Source organism: Eleutherodactylus coqui, chromosome 6 (assembly GCF_035609145.1).
Source record: "Eleutherodactylus coqui strain aEleCoq1 chromosome 6, aEleCoq1.hap1, whole genome shotgun sequence".
Classification (NCBI taxonomy): domain Eukaryota; kingdom Metazoa; phylum Chordata; class Amphibia; order Anura; family Eleutherodactylidae; genus Eleutherodactylus; species Eleutherodactylus coqui.
The window spans coordinates 48,818,712-48,836,201 of NC_089842.1; positions in this window are offsets into that span (position 1 = coordinate 48,818,712).

The following is a 17,490-nucleotide window of genomic DNA, read 5'->3' on the forward strand; positions in this document are numbered from 1 at the left end:
CAGGTCCTGTCGTGGATGGCAGAAAGTGCTTCGAGCAACCTATCGTCCACCCACAGTTCTGCGCCGTCCACTGCTGCAAATCCGAATCCTCTGTCTGCTGCTCCTCCTTCCTCCCAGCCTCCTCACTCCACTACAATGACACATGCTCAGCAGCGGGAAGACTCCCAGGAACTGTTCTCGGGCCCCTGCTCAGATTGGGCAGCAGTGGTTCCTCTCCCACCAGAGGAGTTTATCGTCACTGATGCACAACCATTGCAAAGTTCCCGGGGTCCGGGGGATGAGGCTGGGGACTTCCGGCAACTGTCTCAAGACCTTTCAGTGGGTGAGGAGGATGATGACGATGAGACACAGTTGTCTTGCAGTCAGGTAGTAGTAAGGGCAGTAAGTCCGAGGGAGGAGCGCACAGAGGATTCGGAGGAAGAGCAGCAGGACGATGAGGTGACTGACCCCACCTGGTTTGCAACGCCTACTCAGGACAGGTGTTCAGAGGGGGAGGCAAGGGCAGCAGCAGGGCAGGTTGCAAGAGGCAGTGCGGTGGCCAGGGGTAGAGGCAGGGCCAGACCGAATAATCCACCAACTGTTTCCCAAAGCGCACCCTCGCGCCATGCCACCCTGCAGAGGCCAAGGTGCTCTAAGGTCTGGCAGATTTTCACAGAGACGCCTGACGACCGACGAACAGTGGTGTGCAACCTTTGTCGCGCCAAGATCAGCCGGGGAGCCACCACCAACAGCCTCACCACCACCAGCATGCGCAGACATATGATGGCAAAGCACCCCACAAGGTGGGACGAAGGCCGTTCACCGCCTCCGGTTTGCATCGCTGCCTCTCCCCCTGTGCCCCAACCTGCCACTGAGATACAACCCCCCTCTCAGGACACAGGCACTACCGTCTCCTGGCCTGCACCCACACCCTCACCTCCGCTGTCCTCGGCCCCATCCACCAATGTCTGTCAGCGCACCGTCCAGCCGTCGCTAGCGCAACTGTTGGAGCGCAAGCACAAGTACGCCGCCACGCACCCGCACGCTCAAGCGTTAACCGTCCACATAGCCAAATTTATCAGCCTTGAGATGCTGCCGTATAGGGTTGTGGAAACGGAGTCCTTCAAAAGTATGATGGAGGCGGCGGCCCCGCGCTACTCAGTTCCCAGTCGCCACTACTTTTCCCGATGTGCCGTCCCAGCCCTGCACGACCACGTCTCCCGCAACATTGTACGCGCCCTCACCAACGCGGTTACTGCCAAGGTCCACTTAACAACGGACACGTGGACAAGCACAGGCGGGCAGGGCCACTACATCTCCCTGACGGCACATTGGGTGAATTTAGTGGAGGCTGGGACAGAGTCAGAGCCTGGGACCGCTCACGTCCTACCCACCCCCAGAATTGCGGGCCCAGCTCGGTGCTGGTATCTGCGGCGGTGTATGCTTCCTCCACTAAAGCACCCTCCTCCTTCTCCTCCTCCGCAACCTCTGTCTCGCAATCAAGATGTGTCAGCAGCAGCAGCACGTCGCCAGCAGTCGGTGTCGCGTGGTGTGGCAGCACAGCGGTGGGCAAGCGTCAGCAGGCCGTGCTGAAACTACTCAGCTTAGGAGAGAAGAGGCACACGGCCCACGAACTGCTGCAGGGTCTGACAGAGCAGACCGACCGCTGGCTTGCGCCGCTGAGCCTCCAACCGGGCATGGTCGTGTGTGACAACGGCCGTAACCTGGTGGCGGCTCTGCAGCTCGGCAGCCTCACGCACGTGCCATGCCTGGCCCACGTCTTTAATTTGGTGGTTCAGCGCTTTCTGAAAAGCTACCCACGCTTGTCAGACCTGCTGGGAAAGGTGCGCCGGCTCTGCGCACATTTCCGCAAGTCCCACACGGACGCTGCCACCCTGCGCACCCTGCAACATCGCTTTAATCTGCCAGTGCACCGACTGCTGTGCGACGTGCCCACACGGTGGAACTCTACGCTCCACATGTTGGCCAGGCTCTATGAGCAGCGTAGAGCTATAGTGGAATACCAACTCCAACATGGGCGGCGCAGTGGGAGTCAGCCTCCTCAATTCTTTTCAGAAGAGTGGGCCTGGTTGGCAGACATCTGCCAGGTCCTTGGAAACTTTGAGCAGTCTACCCAGGTGGTGAGCGGCGATGCTGCAATCATTAGCGTCACCATTCCTCTGCTATGCATCTTCAGAAGTTCCCTGCAAAGCATAAAGGCAGATGCTTTGCGCTCGGAAACAGAGGCGGGGGAAGACAGTATGTCGCTGGATAGTCAGAGCACCCTCCTGTCTATATCTCAGCGCGTTCAGGAGGAGGAGGAGGAGCATGAGGAGGATGAGGAGGAGGGGGAAGAGACAGCTTGGCCCACTGCTGACGGTACCCATGCTGCTTGCCTGTCATCCTTTCAGCGTGTATGGCCTGAGGAGGAGGAGGAGGATCCTGAAAGTGATCTTCCTAGTGAGGACAGCCATGTGTTGCGTACAGGTACACATGGCTGACTTCATGTTAGGATGCCTTTCTCGTGACCCTCGCGTTACACGCATTCTGGCCACTACGGATTACTGGGTGTACACACTGCTCGACCCACGCTATAAGGAGAACCTTCCCACTCTCATTCCCGAAGAGGAAAGGGGTTCGAGAGTGTTGCTATACCACAGGACCCTTGCGGACAAGCTGATGGTAAAATTCCCATCCGACAGCGCTAGTGGCAGAAGGCGCAGTTCCGAGGGCCAGGTAGCAGGGGAGGTGCGGAGATCGAGCAGCATGTACAGCACAGGCAGTGCAACAGTCTTTAAGGGCCTGGACAGCTTTATGGCTCCCCAGCAAGACTGTGTCACCGCTTCCCAGTCAAGGCTGAGTCGGCGGGAGCACTGTAAAAGGATGGTGAGGGAGTACGTAGCCGATCGCACGACCGTCCTCCGTGACGCCTCTGCCACCTACAACTACTGGGTGTCGAAGCTGGACACGTGGCCTGAACTAGCGCTGTATGCCCTGGAGGTGCTTGCTTGTCCTGCGGCTAGCGTCTTGTCAGAGAGGGTGTTTAGTGCGGCTGGGGGAATCATCACAGATAAGCGTACCCGCCTGTCAACCGACAGTGCCGACAGGCTAACACTCATCAAGATGAACAAAGCCTGGATTTCCCCAGACTTTTCTTCTCCACCAGCGGACAGCAGCGATACCTAAGCAATACGTAGGCTGCACCCGCGGATGGAAGCATCGTTCTCTCTCACCATCCAAAACGGGGACATTTCTGCTTCATCAATCTGTGTATAATATTCCTCCTCCTCCTCCTGCTCCTCCTCCTGAAACCTCACGTAATCACACTGAACGGGCAATTTTTCTTAGGGCCACAAGGCTCACTCATATAATTTTTCTAAAAAATTTTTATACGTTTCAATGCTCTTAAAAGCGTTGGAACTTTAACTTGAACCAATTTTTCGTTAAACTGGGCTGCCTCCAGGCCTAGTTACCACTTAAGCCACATTAACCAAAGCGATTAATGGGTTTCACCTGCCATCTTGGTTTTTACTGAGGTACATTAGTACTGTTGGTACACCAATTTTTTTGGGCACTCACCTACAGTGTAATCATAGCAATTTCTATGTTCTTCGCCTGCACTCATGGTACAGAAAGGTGTGTGGGGTTGGCCTACACTTTAGCTACATAAATGTAACTTGGGCCTTGTCTATACTGCAGCTACTGAAATGGAACGAAGACTGCGCTCCCACTATACTGCTGCTTCGGAATTGTTACTGGGGCCTGTCTTGAGTGCTACTATTACTGAAATGGAACGAAGACTGCGCTCCCACTATACTGCTGCTTCGGAATTGTTACTGGGGCCTGTCTTGAGTGCTACTATTACTGAAATGGAACTAATACTGTGCTCCCCCTATAATGCTGCTAGTGATATGTTAGTGGGGCCTGTTCTAATGCTACGGCTGAAATGTTACTAATTATGGGCTCTGCCTATACCGCTGCTAATGGTATGTCTCTGGGGTGTGGAAACAGAGGCTTCCCAAAGACATGATGGCGGCGAGGCCATTTCCCACCAACGCTGTTACTGTTAAGGTGCATATAACCACGGACACGTGGAGAGGACACGTAGTGCCTCCAAAACATCCCCCGCCACGGCCCACTTAATCCTGGCCACATTCTGAAAACCAACAAAATAAAACCACGCTACTAGGTCCGCAGTCACCACCACATTACCACCAACGCGGTTACTGTTAAGGTACATATTACCAGTCTGACTGGGGCATGCAGTGTGGGCCGAAGCCCACCTGCATTAAGCACGACATTACTACCTCAGCTGTGTTGGGCAATGCAATGGGATATTTTTATGTACCGCCGGTGGCTTCCTGGCACCCACCCATGCTGTGGGTCCACAGGGAATTATAAATGCATCTGTTTCCACTTGTAAAGAACCCCAGTCTGACTGGGGCATGCAGTGTGGGCCGAAGCCCACCTGCATTAAGCACGACATTACTACCTCAGCTGTGTTGGGCAATGCAATGGGATATTTTTATGTACCGCCGGTGGGTTCCAGGGAGCCACCCATGCTGTAGGTGCACACGGAGTTTAACCTACATGTGTCCACTTGTAAAGAACCCCAGTCTGACTGGGGCATGCAGTGTGGGCCGAAGCCCACCTGCATTAAGCACGACATTACTACCTCAGCTGTGTTGGGCAATGCAATGGGATATTTTTATGTACCGCCGGTGGCTTCCTGGCACCCACCCATGCTGTGGGTCCACAGGGACTTCACAATAGGGAGTTGTACCTGCCTGTGTCTATGAATTAAAAAGCCCGGTCTGACTGGGGCATGCAGACACCTTGACAGAATGAATAGTGTGTGGCACATAGGTTCCCCATTGCTATGCCCACGTGTGCAGCTCCTGATGGCGGTGGCACAGGATTATATTTCTCATTGCTTCTGTACAGCATTGTGGGCTATCGCCCCGCCCCTTTTAAAGAGGGTCGCTGCCTAGCCGTGCCAACCCTCTGCAGTGTGTGCCTGCAGTTCCTCCTCATGGCAGACGCACTTATAAATAGACATGAGGGTGGTGTGGCATGAGGGCAGCTGAAGGCTGCACAGGGACAGTTTGGTGTGCGCTGTGGACACTGCGTCGTGCAGGGGGGAGGGGGGTTGGGCAGCATGTAACCCAGGAGAAGTGGCAGCAGAGTGTCATGCAGGCAGTGATTGTGCTTTGTTGGAGGTAGTGTGGTGCTTAGCTAAGGTATGCCATGCTAATGAGGGCTTTACAGAAGTAAAAATTGTTGGGAGGGGGGGGGGCCCACTCTTGCCGGTATTGTGGCTTAATAGTGGGACCTGTGAACTTGAGATGCAGCCCAACATGTAGCCCCTCGCCTGCCCTATCCGTTGCTGTGTCGTTCCCATCACTTTCTTGAATTGCCCAGATTTTCACACATGGAAACCTTAGCGAGCATCGGCGAAATACAAAAATGCTCGAGTCGCCCATTGACTTCAATGGGGTTCGTTATTCGAAACGAACCCTCGAGCATCGCGAACATTTCGTCCTGAGTAACGAGCACCCGAGCATTTTGGTGCTCGCTCATCTCTACACGCTGCGCATTAACCCTTTAGCAACACCTAAATCGTAGGTCACGGTTCCGACATGAGTTTCAAAGGTACACTGTGCCATAGGATACACCCTTGTATCACCCTGTATACATACCAAACTTATGTGCTTACCCGGTATGAATCCTTCTGCTATCAGGCTAGCATGCACTAAGGTGACCAGGCTACCCGATTCCAGTGGAGCCTCCATAGAATGGTGGTTTACACCTATGCGACACAGTTGTGGCTCAGTCTCTAGTCTCTGTGAGGCATTGCAAATAGGTCTTGCGAACAAGGACTGGTGCCAAGCACCGTCACACTCCATAGGCTCGTTGGTCACAGGGCACTGAACCAACACATGCCCGAGCTCCTGGCATCTCCAGCACCTCAAAGGCCCTGGTTTCTTTGGCTTAGGAAACTAGTTGGGGCTATCAGGGCCTTTTAACTCCAACGGTGCCCTTTCTGGTGGCCCGACCTCCTTCCTGCCATGCCACAGCTTTCCTCTGGCATCTAGCGGTCTCTTACCCCGTGCAGGTCTTGAACTCGTAGCGGGGATCTGGACAGAATGGACCTGGAGGTAGTTCTCAGTCACAGTGTAGTGGTCGATCAGGTCTACCAGCTGGTTAGTGTCCTTGGGTCCTCCGTGGCCGACCCAGCGTTGCAGATCTGTCGGCAGGGCACGGGTATAACGATCTCCCATGACCTTATCGACCATCTGGGTGGGTGTGCAAACTTCTGGTTCCAGACATTTATTTACCAGAAGGTACAGGTCAAACATTAGCGACCTGGCTGATTGGGCGGACCTGTAGCTCCAATTATGCATTCTCAGAGCCCGGACCGCCACCGTAACACAGAGACAAGCCAGGATCTCTGCTTTTAACCTGGCATAGTCATTTACCTTGTGACTACTGAGGTCGTGGTATGCCTTCTGTGGTTCCACCATAAGGAACAGTGCTAGAACCTCAACCCACTCAGCCTTGGGGAGTTTCTCTTGTTCAGCAGTTCTCTCAAACACAGTCAGATAGGCCTCAATATCGTCCTCAGGAGTCATCTTTTGCAGAAATTTCTGCACAGTCTGTCTGGGCCTGGCTGTAGTCGGAGCTCCATCCTTCCTCAAGGCTGGATGCTTGAGGAGGACATCTGTCAGCCGGTCCATCTGCGCCAACAGCTCCTCCATAGTTGGGTTGGCGCTTTATCCAGGTGCTGTGCCGTCACCCTTAGAAGTTAGGATTGCTGCCTGCATCCGAGCACCATATGTAACAGTCCTTCAGGGGGTGGGGGCAGCACAGACACTCTGGACTAGACAGTTAATAAACTTACGTAAGTTTATTTCAGAAAGCAAATAGAAAAAGTCCATTTTAACGTAATAAATGAAAAGGTGCACCACGCAGGGTGCTCAGGTCCACCCAGCAGGATGTTGCTCTCAGACACTGACTCCCTGGAGCTGCAGTCTTTTATGCTCCAGTAACGGGGTCAGTAATTACAGCTGAGCTACCTGAGAATTAGGGCGAAGTTGTGGACTGGACCGCAACCCTATCCAGACTAAGAGCCTGGGAGGGAGATATACTCCATCCACAAATTCACCCTTTCACTTCCTACACTCCTTTAAATCTAACCTTTATGAAAACAATTATAAGTGCACTTATTCTCGTAAAGAAACACTGGTACATATATATTACACTGGATTTACAAATACTGGTGTTACCACTGCTTAGGCAAGATTCTTGATGTATTTTCCTGTAAAACTTATATTTACAAAGATACGTCAATCAAGTTCAACCAGAGAAGGGAAGAAAACATGGATAAAGGGAGGGAATAAACTCTAAAACTTAAAGGGGTTGTCCCGCGCCGAAACTGTTTTTTTTTTTTTTCAACCCCCCCCCCACCCCCCCGTTCGGCGCGAGACAACCCCGATGCAGGGACCTAGAGAAAGCTTACCGGAGCGCTTACCTTAATCCCCGCGCTCCGGTGACTTCTATACTTACCGGTGAAGATGGCCGCCGGGATCCTCTTCCTCCGTGGACCGCAGCTCTTCTGTGCGGTCCATTGCCAATTCCAGCATCCTGATTGGCTGGAATCGGCACGTGACGGGGCGGAGCTACACGGAGCTACACGGAGCCCCATTGAGAAGATAAGAAGACCCGGACTGCGCAAGCGCGGCTAATTTGGCCATCGGAGGGCGAAAATTAGTCGGCTCCATGGGAACGAGGACGCTAGCAACGGAGCAGGTAAGTAAAAAACTTTTGATAACTTCTGTATGGCTCATAATTAATGCACAATGTACATTACAAAGTGCATTAATATGGCCATACAGAAGTGTATAGACCCACTTGCTGCCGCGGGACAACCCCTTTAATTTCCCTTATTGATCCATAAGACCTTTCAAGACATGATCCAATCTGCCTTGGAGGGAAAAAAAATCCTCCTTGACCCCATGTTTAATGTACAAGGTGGATGAGATGAGCAGACAAGAAGAGCGATCTTGTGAGAGTCCAAGAATTGGAAGGGGAAATGTAGAGAAAAAAGTCACATGCTCATGCAATCTAGGGGAGAGAGATTGCATAGTTAGGGCGCCCACCCACTGGCGATTTTTTTTTCTTTGCGTTTTGCGTTTTTCCTGCAGAGCAATTAGAATTGAATGTACTCCTGTCCACTGGCGTTTTGCGTTGCGTTGCGTTTTTTAACATAGGAACTGTCAGTTGCATATGTGTCCTTATTTTTCTCCTAATGCACCCATGAAAGTCAATGGAAATTAATGGAAAAGCCGCGAAAACGCCGCGAAAACGCGGCAAAAAACGCGGCGTTTTTCCCGCACGAAAATCGCAAACGCCAGTGGGTGGGCGCCCTTAGGGTGAGAAGGCTGAGAACTCCCGCGTGTGAGATAGAAAGCAAGGTGTACAGAATACATTTATCACATTCTTCATTTATCACTTCATTTATCACATTGAAGTTACAGTAAATAGCTGGATCTTTTAAAAGTGCTCCACTGCCCACTTTTGTTTCACTCGCATTGCCGTGACTGGTAAATTGCCAACATCAGGATTCTTCTGCTTATCTTGTATTGGGAGATCAAACACAAGAACTGTTCAAGCTTTGTTTAATAAATCACTCGAAAACTATGTGGCTTTGTAGCTCTTTTCTAGCTAACAGAAGATCAATCCCCTGTTACACTTGTGACAGGCAGGATTTTTAAGCATGTCTGGCCATGCCTAAAATGTTGTGGTATGCAGAAGAGATGTGGGTACTGTGAGCTGTGCCGCAATAGTCTCTTTCATCAAGACCTCGCAGGTGCAGTATCTCTAGATGGAAGTGCATTTCTCTTTGATTAATCTGAGACAAAATCACCACCTCACCAGCTCCTTTTAACCAATTCAATTGCCTGAAATTTGAGGCCTCTGTGGTAACAATCATCTTTTATTTCAAAATGAACCAAAACACTGTGAATTCGTAAACCAATACAGATATTGTACAGATGTTCCTTAACCCCTTAACGACCGCCCCATCGGGAAACTACGTCCTGCTGTTGCAGGGCGTGTATGGAGGGAGGTAGCGGCGCTATCTCCCTCCATACAGCGCGGGCGTCAGCTGTTTATTACAGCTGACACCCGCGGGCAATAGCTGCGCTTGGCCGTTCGGCCGATCGCGGCTATTAACCCTTTAAATGCCGCTGTCAATTCTGACAGTGGCATTTAAATCCCCCGAACAGCGTTCGGGGGTCCCGCACGGCCCCCCGCGGTGAGATCGGGGGAGCCGTGCAGGTGTCATGGCAGCCGGGGGCTTAATGAATGGCCCCAGGGCTGCCTTAGCAGACTGCCTATCAAGCCATCCACAGAGGGTGGCTTGAAAGACTGCCTGTAAAAAAGCAGTATGACGTAATGCTATAGCATTACGTCATACTGCAGGAGTGATCAAAGCATCGCATGTTAAAGTCCCCCAGGGGGACTTCAAAGTAATGTAAAAAAAATAATCAATAAAGTTTTTTTAATTGTTAAAAAAAAAAAAAGTTATAAAAGTTTAAATCACCCCCCTTTTGCCATATCCATTATTAAAAAATCTAAATCATAAAATAAAAATATGTATTTGGTATCGCCGCGTCCGTAAAAGTCTGATCTATCAAAGTAGTGCATTATTTTTCCCGCACGGTGAACGTCGTCTGAAAAAAAAAATAAAGAACGCCAGAAATACACTTTTTTAGTTACCCTGTCTCCCAGAAAAAACTCAATAAAAAGTGATCAAAAAGTTGTATGTATTCCAAATTGATACTATCGGAAACTTCAGGACATCCCGCAAAAAATGAGCCCTTGCTCAACTACATCAACGAAAAAATAAAAAAGGTATTGCGCGCACAAAATGACCGCAGAAAATAATTGAAAAAAATTAAATATCTTAAAAAAAAAATAAAAGTACTACAGCAAAAAAAATACTATACAAGTTTGGTATCGTAGCAATTGTACTGACCCATAGAATAAAAATATCAGGTCGCTTCTGTTGCAATTTGTGTGCTGTAGAAACAGGACGCACCGAAAGATGGTGGAATGTTGTTTTTTTTCCATTTCTCTCCGCTAAGAATTTTTTAAAAGTTTTTCAGTAAATTATATGGTACAATAAATAGTGCCATTGAAAAATACAACTCGTCCCGCAAAAAACAAGCCCTCATACAGCGACGTCGATGGATAAATAAAGGAGCTACGATTTTTTAAAAGGGAGTAGGAAAAAACAAAAATGGAAAAAAGCAAAAAAGCTCCGTCACTAAGGGGTTAAAACATGCTTTCAATTTTCTATGGGTGCTTCTCACATATTGGAGACCACAAGGGTACTCCAGTAGGTAGACTTCTTGATCTATGTCTCCTCTCCGAGAGTTGGTCTCCCAGTCATTCTTCAAGAATTTAATTGATTTAGTAGACTTAGTAATTTCATGGTAAATACTCGAAAATCTGAGATACTGAATATTACTTTATTGGCCTGGGAGGTGAACCAACTTCAGAAAACATTCCCTTTCAGATAAAGAGATACATCCATTAAATGTTCGCATTAAATTAGAACCTCCTTCTTCATACTCTTGAATCTACGCCTACAGCTTGGGGTTAGTTGCAATTCTCTTAATTTGGCAGGGTTATGTGTAGGTTGATATTATATGTATGTTTGTAGGTTGATATAAGCATGATTTTCCTTAGGAACGTCTTACATGGAGGTGATGTATTTCCCTATGTAATGATGCTACATTTCCTTCATGTTCTGTTTTCTTAAATGTTTTTGTTACATATGTTATATATGATACTTTCTGCAGTCCTGTCTTGGACATTGATTTAGGGGTAGGTATTATCTTTGTAAATTGTATAAGCTAGTAAACTGTTTTATCTGTATTTCTTTTCTATAGCAACCATTCAAAGCACAGCTTTTATTCTGTATTCTGCTATTGAAAATGATAGCTGCACTGTGATTGGTTGCTATAGAAAAAAAAGACAGATTTTCATTTTTGCAGTTGTCCTAAATCTTCCCCATTGACTGCAAGTCACAGAGCATTGTCAGGGAGCTGGTCATGTGATCTGGACACCAGTAAAAAAGTGTAGAATACACAGCCTGGATGGAACAAGTTAAAGAATTGATTTTTTTTCACAGCAGAGCACAGTGATAATGTGATAGAGTTCTCAAAAAAAATGAAGCGATTCTTTAATTCCCCCAAAAATGCACTGGTTTTACTTGTGAGTTGCAAAAAATAGAATTAAAATAACATTTATTATTGAAGTGTCTTACCTGTAACAGATATAATACTATGAAAAATAAAAAAGGAACACCATCCTGTATGTGATGAACGTCTCTCATAGATTAATACAGCTGTTTTCTACACTATTTAAATAAATCTGTGTGATCTGGGAATTTATTCTCTACAGGTACATAACTCTCAACTCCCATTTTGAATTATTCTTCAGTGTTGTGAATATGTGATCATGGGACATTTTGCTATTAAAATTTATTGTTATTTTACTACAGCTTAGGGTGAACACCCACTTGCGTTTTTCTTGCACATTTTTTTCACACGATATCCCTGCGGTTTTTTAACGCAATTGTCAATGGGACATTTTAATGTTAAAAACGCATTGCAATTTTGTGCTTTGCGATTTTTGTGCGATGCGTTTTGAACATTAGAAAGTTCCATCGACAATCGCATAAAAAAAACCGCAGTGATATCGCGTGAAAAAAATGCTATGGAAAGCTTCAGACAGCATGATTCGCTGGCGATTTATCGCCGGTGGAATCATGCCCGTGGACATGCAGCCTTATACTTTGTAATCTTTTTGTTTTGTTTTTACCATTTTATATATTCTGTCTTCTTGGATACTGAAAAACATAACACTGGTCAACACTGAAATTGTTACTGACTTTAAAAGGTCCTAATTAGAGATGAGCGAACACCAAAATGTTCGGGTGTTCGTTATTCGTAACGAACTTCCCGTGATGCTCGAGGGTTCGTTTCGAACAACGAACCCCATTGAAGTCAATGGGCGACCAGAACATTTTTGTATTTTGCCGATGCTCGCTAAGGTTTTCATGTGTGAAAATCTGGGCAATTCAGGAAAGTGATGGGAATGACACAGTGACGGATAGGGCAGGCGAGGGGCTACATGTTGGGCTGCATCCTAAGTTCACAGGTCCCACTATTAAGCCACAATAGCGGCAAGAGTGGGCCCCCCCCCCCCTCCCAACAACTTTTACTTCTGAAAAGCGCTCATTAGCATGGCATACCTTTGCTAAGCACCACACTACCTCCAACAAAGCACAATCACTGCCTGCATGACACTCCACTGCCACTTCTCCTGAGTTACATGCTGCCCAACCGCACCCCCTCCCCCCCACAGCGCACACCAAAGTGTCCCTGCGCAGCCTTCAGCTGCCCTCATGCCACACCACGCTCATGTCTATTTAGAATTGCGTCTGCCATGACGAGGGACCGCAGGCATACACTGCAGAGGTTGGCACGGCTAGGCAGCGACCCTCTTTAAAAGTGGCGGAGCGATAGCCCACAATGCTGTACAGAAGCAATGAGAAATAGAATCCTGTGCCACCGCCATCTGGAGCTGCACACGTGGGCATAGCAATGGGGAACCTATGTGCCACACACTATTCATTCTGTCAAGGTGTCTGCATGCCCCAGTCAGACCGGGCTTTTTAATTCATAGACACAGGCAGGTACAACTCCCTATTGTGAAGTCCCTGTCGACCCACAGCATGGGTGGCTCCCTGGAACCCACCGGCGGTACACAAAAATATCCCATTGCATTGCCCAACACAGCTGAGGTAGTAATGTCGTGCGTAATACAGGTGGGCTTCGGCCCACACTGCATGCCCCAGTCAGACTGGGATTCTTTACAAGTGGACACATGTAGGTTTAACTCCCTGTGGACCCACTGCCTGGGTGGGTGCCAGGAAGCCACCGGCGGTACATAGAAATATCCCATTGCATTGCCCAACACAGCTGAGGTAGTAATGTCGTGCGTAATACAGGTGTGCTTCGGCCCACACTGCATGCCCCAGTCAGACTGGGATTCTTTACAAGTGGACACATGTAGGTTTAACTCCCTGTGGACCCACTGCCTGGGTGGGTGCCAGGAAGCCACCGGCGGTACATAGAAATATCCCATTGCATTGCCCAACACAGCTGAGGTAGTAATGTCGTGCGTAATACAGGTGGGCTTCGGCCCACACTGCATGCCCCGGTCAGACGGGTTCTTTAGAAGTGTACAGATGTATTAAAAACTCAGTGTGCACCTACAGCATGGGTGGCTCCCTGGAACCCACCGGCGGTACACAAAAATATCCCATTGCATTGCCCAACACAGCTGAGGTAACGTCAGCTGTAATGCAGGTGGGCTAAAAATTAATTTGATTACACTGTAGGCGAGGGCCCACACAAATTGCTGTATCAACAGTACTAATGTACATCCCAAAAATTGGCCATGGCCAGCCAAGAGGGCAGGTGAAACCCATTAATCGCTTTGGTTAATGTGGCTTAAGTGGTAACTAGGCCTGGAGGCAGCCCAGTGTAACGAAAAATTGGTTCAAGTTAAAGTTCCAATGCTTTTAAGCGCATTGAAACTTATAAAAATTGTTCTGAAAAATTATTTGAGTGAGCCTTGTGGCCCTAAGAAAAATTGCCCGTTCAGCGTGATTACGTGAGGTTTCAGGAGGTGGAGCAGGAGGAGGAGGAGGAGGAATATTAGACACAGATTGATGAAGCAGAAATGTCCCCGTTTTGGATGGTGAGAGAGAACGTAGCTTCCATCCGCGGGTGCAGCCTACGTATTGCTTACGTATCGCTGCTGTCCGCTGGTGGAGAACAGAAGTCTGGGGAAATCCAGCCTTTGTTCATCTTGATGAGTGTTAGCCTGTCGGCACTGTCGGTTGACAAGCGGCTACGCTTATCTGTGATGATTCCCCCAGCCGCACTAAACACCCTCTCCGACAACACGCTAGCCGCAGGACAAGCAAGCACCTCAAGGGCATACAGGGCTAGTTCAGGCCACGTGTCCAGCTTCGACACCCAGTAGTTGTAGGGGGCAGAGGCGTCACCAAGGATGGTCGTGCGATCCGCTACGTACTCCCTCACCATCCTTTTGCAGTGCTCCCGCCGACTCAGCCGTGACTGGGGAGCGGTGACACAGTCTTGGTGGGGAGCCATAAAGCTGGCCAGGCCCTTAAAGACTGTTGCACTGCCTGGGATGTACATGCTGCTCGATCTACGCACATCCCCTGCAACATGGCCCTCGGAACTGCGCCTTCTGCCACTAGCGCTGTCGGCTGGGAATTTTACCATCAGCTTGTCCGCAAGGGTCCTGTGGTATAGCAACACTCTCGAACCCCTTTCCTCTTCGGGAATCAGAGTGGGCAGGTTCTCCTTATACCGTGGATCGAGCAGTGTGTACACCCAGTAATCCGTCGTGGCCAGAATGCGTGCAACGCGAGGGTCACGAGAAAGGCATCCTAACATGAAGTCAGCCATGTGTGCCAGGGTACCTGTACGCAACACATGGCTGTCTTCACTAGGAAGATCACTTTCAGGATCCTCCTCCTCCTCCTCCTCCTCCTCAGGCCATACACGCTGAAAGGATGACAGGCAATCAGCCGGTGTACCGTCAGCAGCGGGCCAAGCTGTCTCTTCCCCCTCCTCCTCATCCTCCTCATGCTCCTCCTCCTCCTCCTGTACGCGCTGAGAAATAGACAGGAGGGTGCCCTGACTATCCAGCGGCATACTGTCTTCCCCCGCCCCCGTTTCCGAGCGCAAAGCAGCTGCCTTTATGGTTTGCAGGGAATTTCTCAAGATGCATAGCAGAGGAATGGTGACGCTAATGATTGTAGCATCGCCGCTCACCACCTGGGTAGACTCCTCAAAATTACCAAGGACATGGCAGATGTCTGCCAACCAGGCCCACTCTTCTGAAAGGAATTGAGGAGGCTGACTCCCACTGCGCCGCCCATGTTGGAGTTGGTATTCGACTATAGCTCTCCGTTGTTCATAGAGCCTGGCCAACATGTGGAGCGTAGAGTTCCACCGTGTGGGCACGTCGCACAGCAGTCGGTGCACTGGCAGCTTAAAGTGATGTTGCAGGGTGCGCAGGGTGGCAGCGTCCGTGTGGGACTTGCGGAAATGTGCGCAGAGCCGGCGCGCCTTTACGAGCAGGTCTGACAAGCGTGGGTAGCTTTTCAGAAACCGCTGAACCACCAAATTAAAGACGTGGGCCAGGCATGGCACGTGCGTGAGGCTGCCAAGCTGCAGAGCCGCCACCAGGTTACGGCCGTTGTCACACACGACCATGCCCGGTTGGAGGCTCAGCGGCGCAAGCCAGCGGTCGGTCTGCTGTGTCAGACCCTGCAGCAGTTCGTGGGCCGTGTGCCTCTTATCGCCTAAGCTGAGTAGTTTCAGCACGGCCTGCTGACGCTTGCCCACCGCTGTGCTGCCACACCGCGCGACACCGACTGCTGGCGACATGCTGCTGCTAACACATCTTGATTGTGAGACAGAGGAGGAGGAGGAGGAGGAGGGTGCTTTAGTGGAGGAAGCATACACCTCCGCAGATACCAGCACCGAGCTGGGGCCCGCAATTCTGGGGGTGGGTAGGACGTGAGCGGTCCCAGGCTCTGACTCTGTCCCAGCCTCCACTAAATTCACCCAATGTGCCGTCAGGGAGATGTAGTGGCCCTGCCCGCCTGTGCTTGTCCACGTGTCCGTAGTTAAGTGGACCGTGGCAGTAACCGCGTTGGTGAGGGCGCGCACAATGTTGCGGGAGACGTGGTCGTGCAGGGCTGGGACGGCACATCGGGAAAAGTAGTGGCGACTGGGAACTGAGTAGCGCGGGGCCGCCGCCTCCATGATACTTTTGAAGGACTCCGTTTCCACAACCCTATACGGCAGCATCTCAAGGCTGATGAATTTTGCGATGCGGACGGTTAACGTTTGAGCGTGCGGGTGCGTGGCGGCGTACTTGCGCTTGCGCTCGAACACTTGCGCAAGCGACGGCTGAACGGTGCGCTGAACTACACTGCTGGATGGGGCCGAGGACAGCGGAGATGAGGGTGTGGGTGCAGGCCATGAGGCGGTAGTGCCTGTGTCCTGAGAGGGGGGTTGCATCTCAGTGGCAGGTTGGGGCACAGGGGGAGAGGCAGGGGTGCAAACCGGAGACGGTGAACGGCCTTTGTCCCACCTTGCGGGGTGCTTGGCCATCATATGTCTGCGCATGGTGGTGGTGGTGAGGCTGTTGGTGTTGGCTCCCCGGCTGAGCTTTGCGCGACAAAGGTTGCACACCACTGTTCGTCGGTCGTCAGGCGTCTCTGTGAAAAACTGCCAGACCTTAGAGCACCTCGGCCTACGCAGGGTGGCATGGCGCGAGGGGGCGCTTTGGGAAACACTTGGTGGATTATTCGGTCTGGCCCTGCCTCTACCCCTGGCCACCGCACTGCCTCTTGCAACCTGCCCTGCTGATGCCCTTGACTCCCCCTCTGAAGACCTGTCCTCCTGAGTAAGCGTTGCACACCAGGTGGGGTCAGTCACCTCATCGTCCTGCTGCTCTTCCTCCGAATCCTCTGTGCGCTGCTCCCTGGGACTTACTGCCCTTACTACTACCTCACTGCAAGACAACTGTGTCTGATCGTCATCGTCCTCCTCACCCACAGAAAGTTGTTGAGACAGTTGGCGGAAGTCCCCAGCCTCTTCCCCCGGACCCCGGGAACTTTCGAATGGTTGGGCATCAGTGACGATAAACTCCTCTGGTGGGAGAGGAACCGCTGCTGCCCAATCTAAGCAGGGGCCCGAGAACAGTTCCTGGGAGTGTTCCCGCTCCTGAGCAGGTGTCATTGTAGTGGACTGAGGAGGCTGGGAGGAAGGAGGAGCAGCAGACAGAGGATTCGGATTGGCAGCAGTGGACGGCGCAGAACTGCGGGTAGACGATAGGTTGCTCGAAGCACTTTCTGCCATCCAGGACAGGACCTGCTCACACTGCTCATTTTCTAATAACCGTCTCCCGCGTGGACCCATTAATTGGGCGATGAATGTGGGGACGCCAGAAACGTGCCTCTCTCCTAATCGCGCAGCAGACAGCTGCGACACACCTGGATCAGGAGCTTGGCCTGTGCCCACACCCTCACTTGGCCCTCCGCGTCCTCGGCCACGTCCACGTCCACGTCCTCTAGGCTTACCCCTACCCCTCAGCATGCTGTATTACCAGTGATTAGATTTCCCAGGCAGGAAATAAATTGGCGCAAGACTGCAGGCCAAATATAATTTTTGCCCTTTTTGGAAAACGAAAGGCCCCACTGCCTCTAGTGAATGAATTATCTAAGTTTAATAACTGTGCTGTGTCCCTGCTTATGTGTCACAGAACGTGAGGGTAGCAGAGTTATTATAACTCTTGGAGAGCAGGTATTTTTTTTCCCAATTA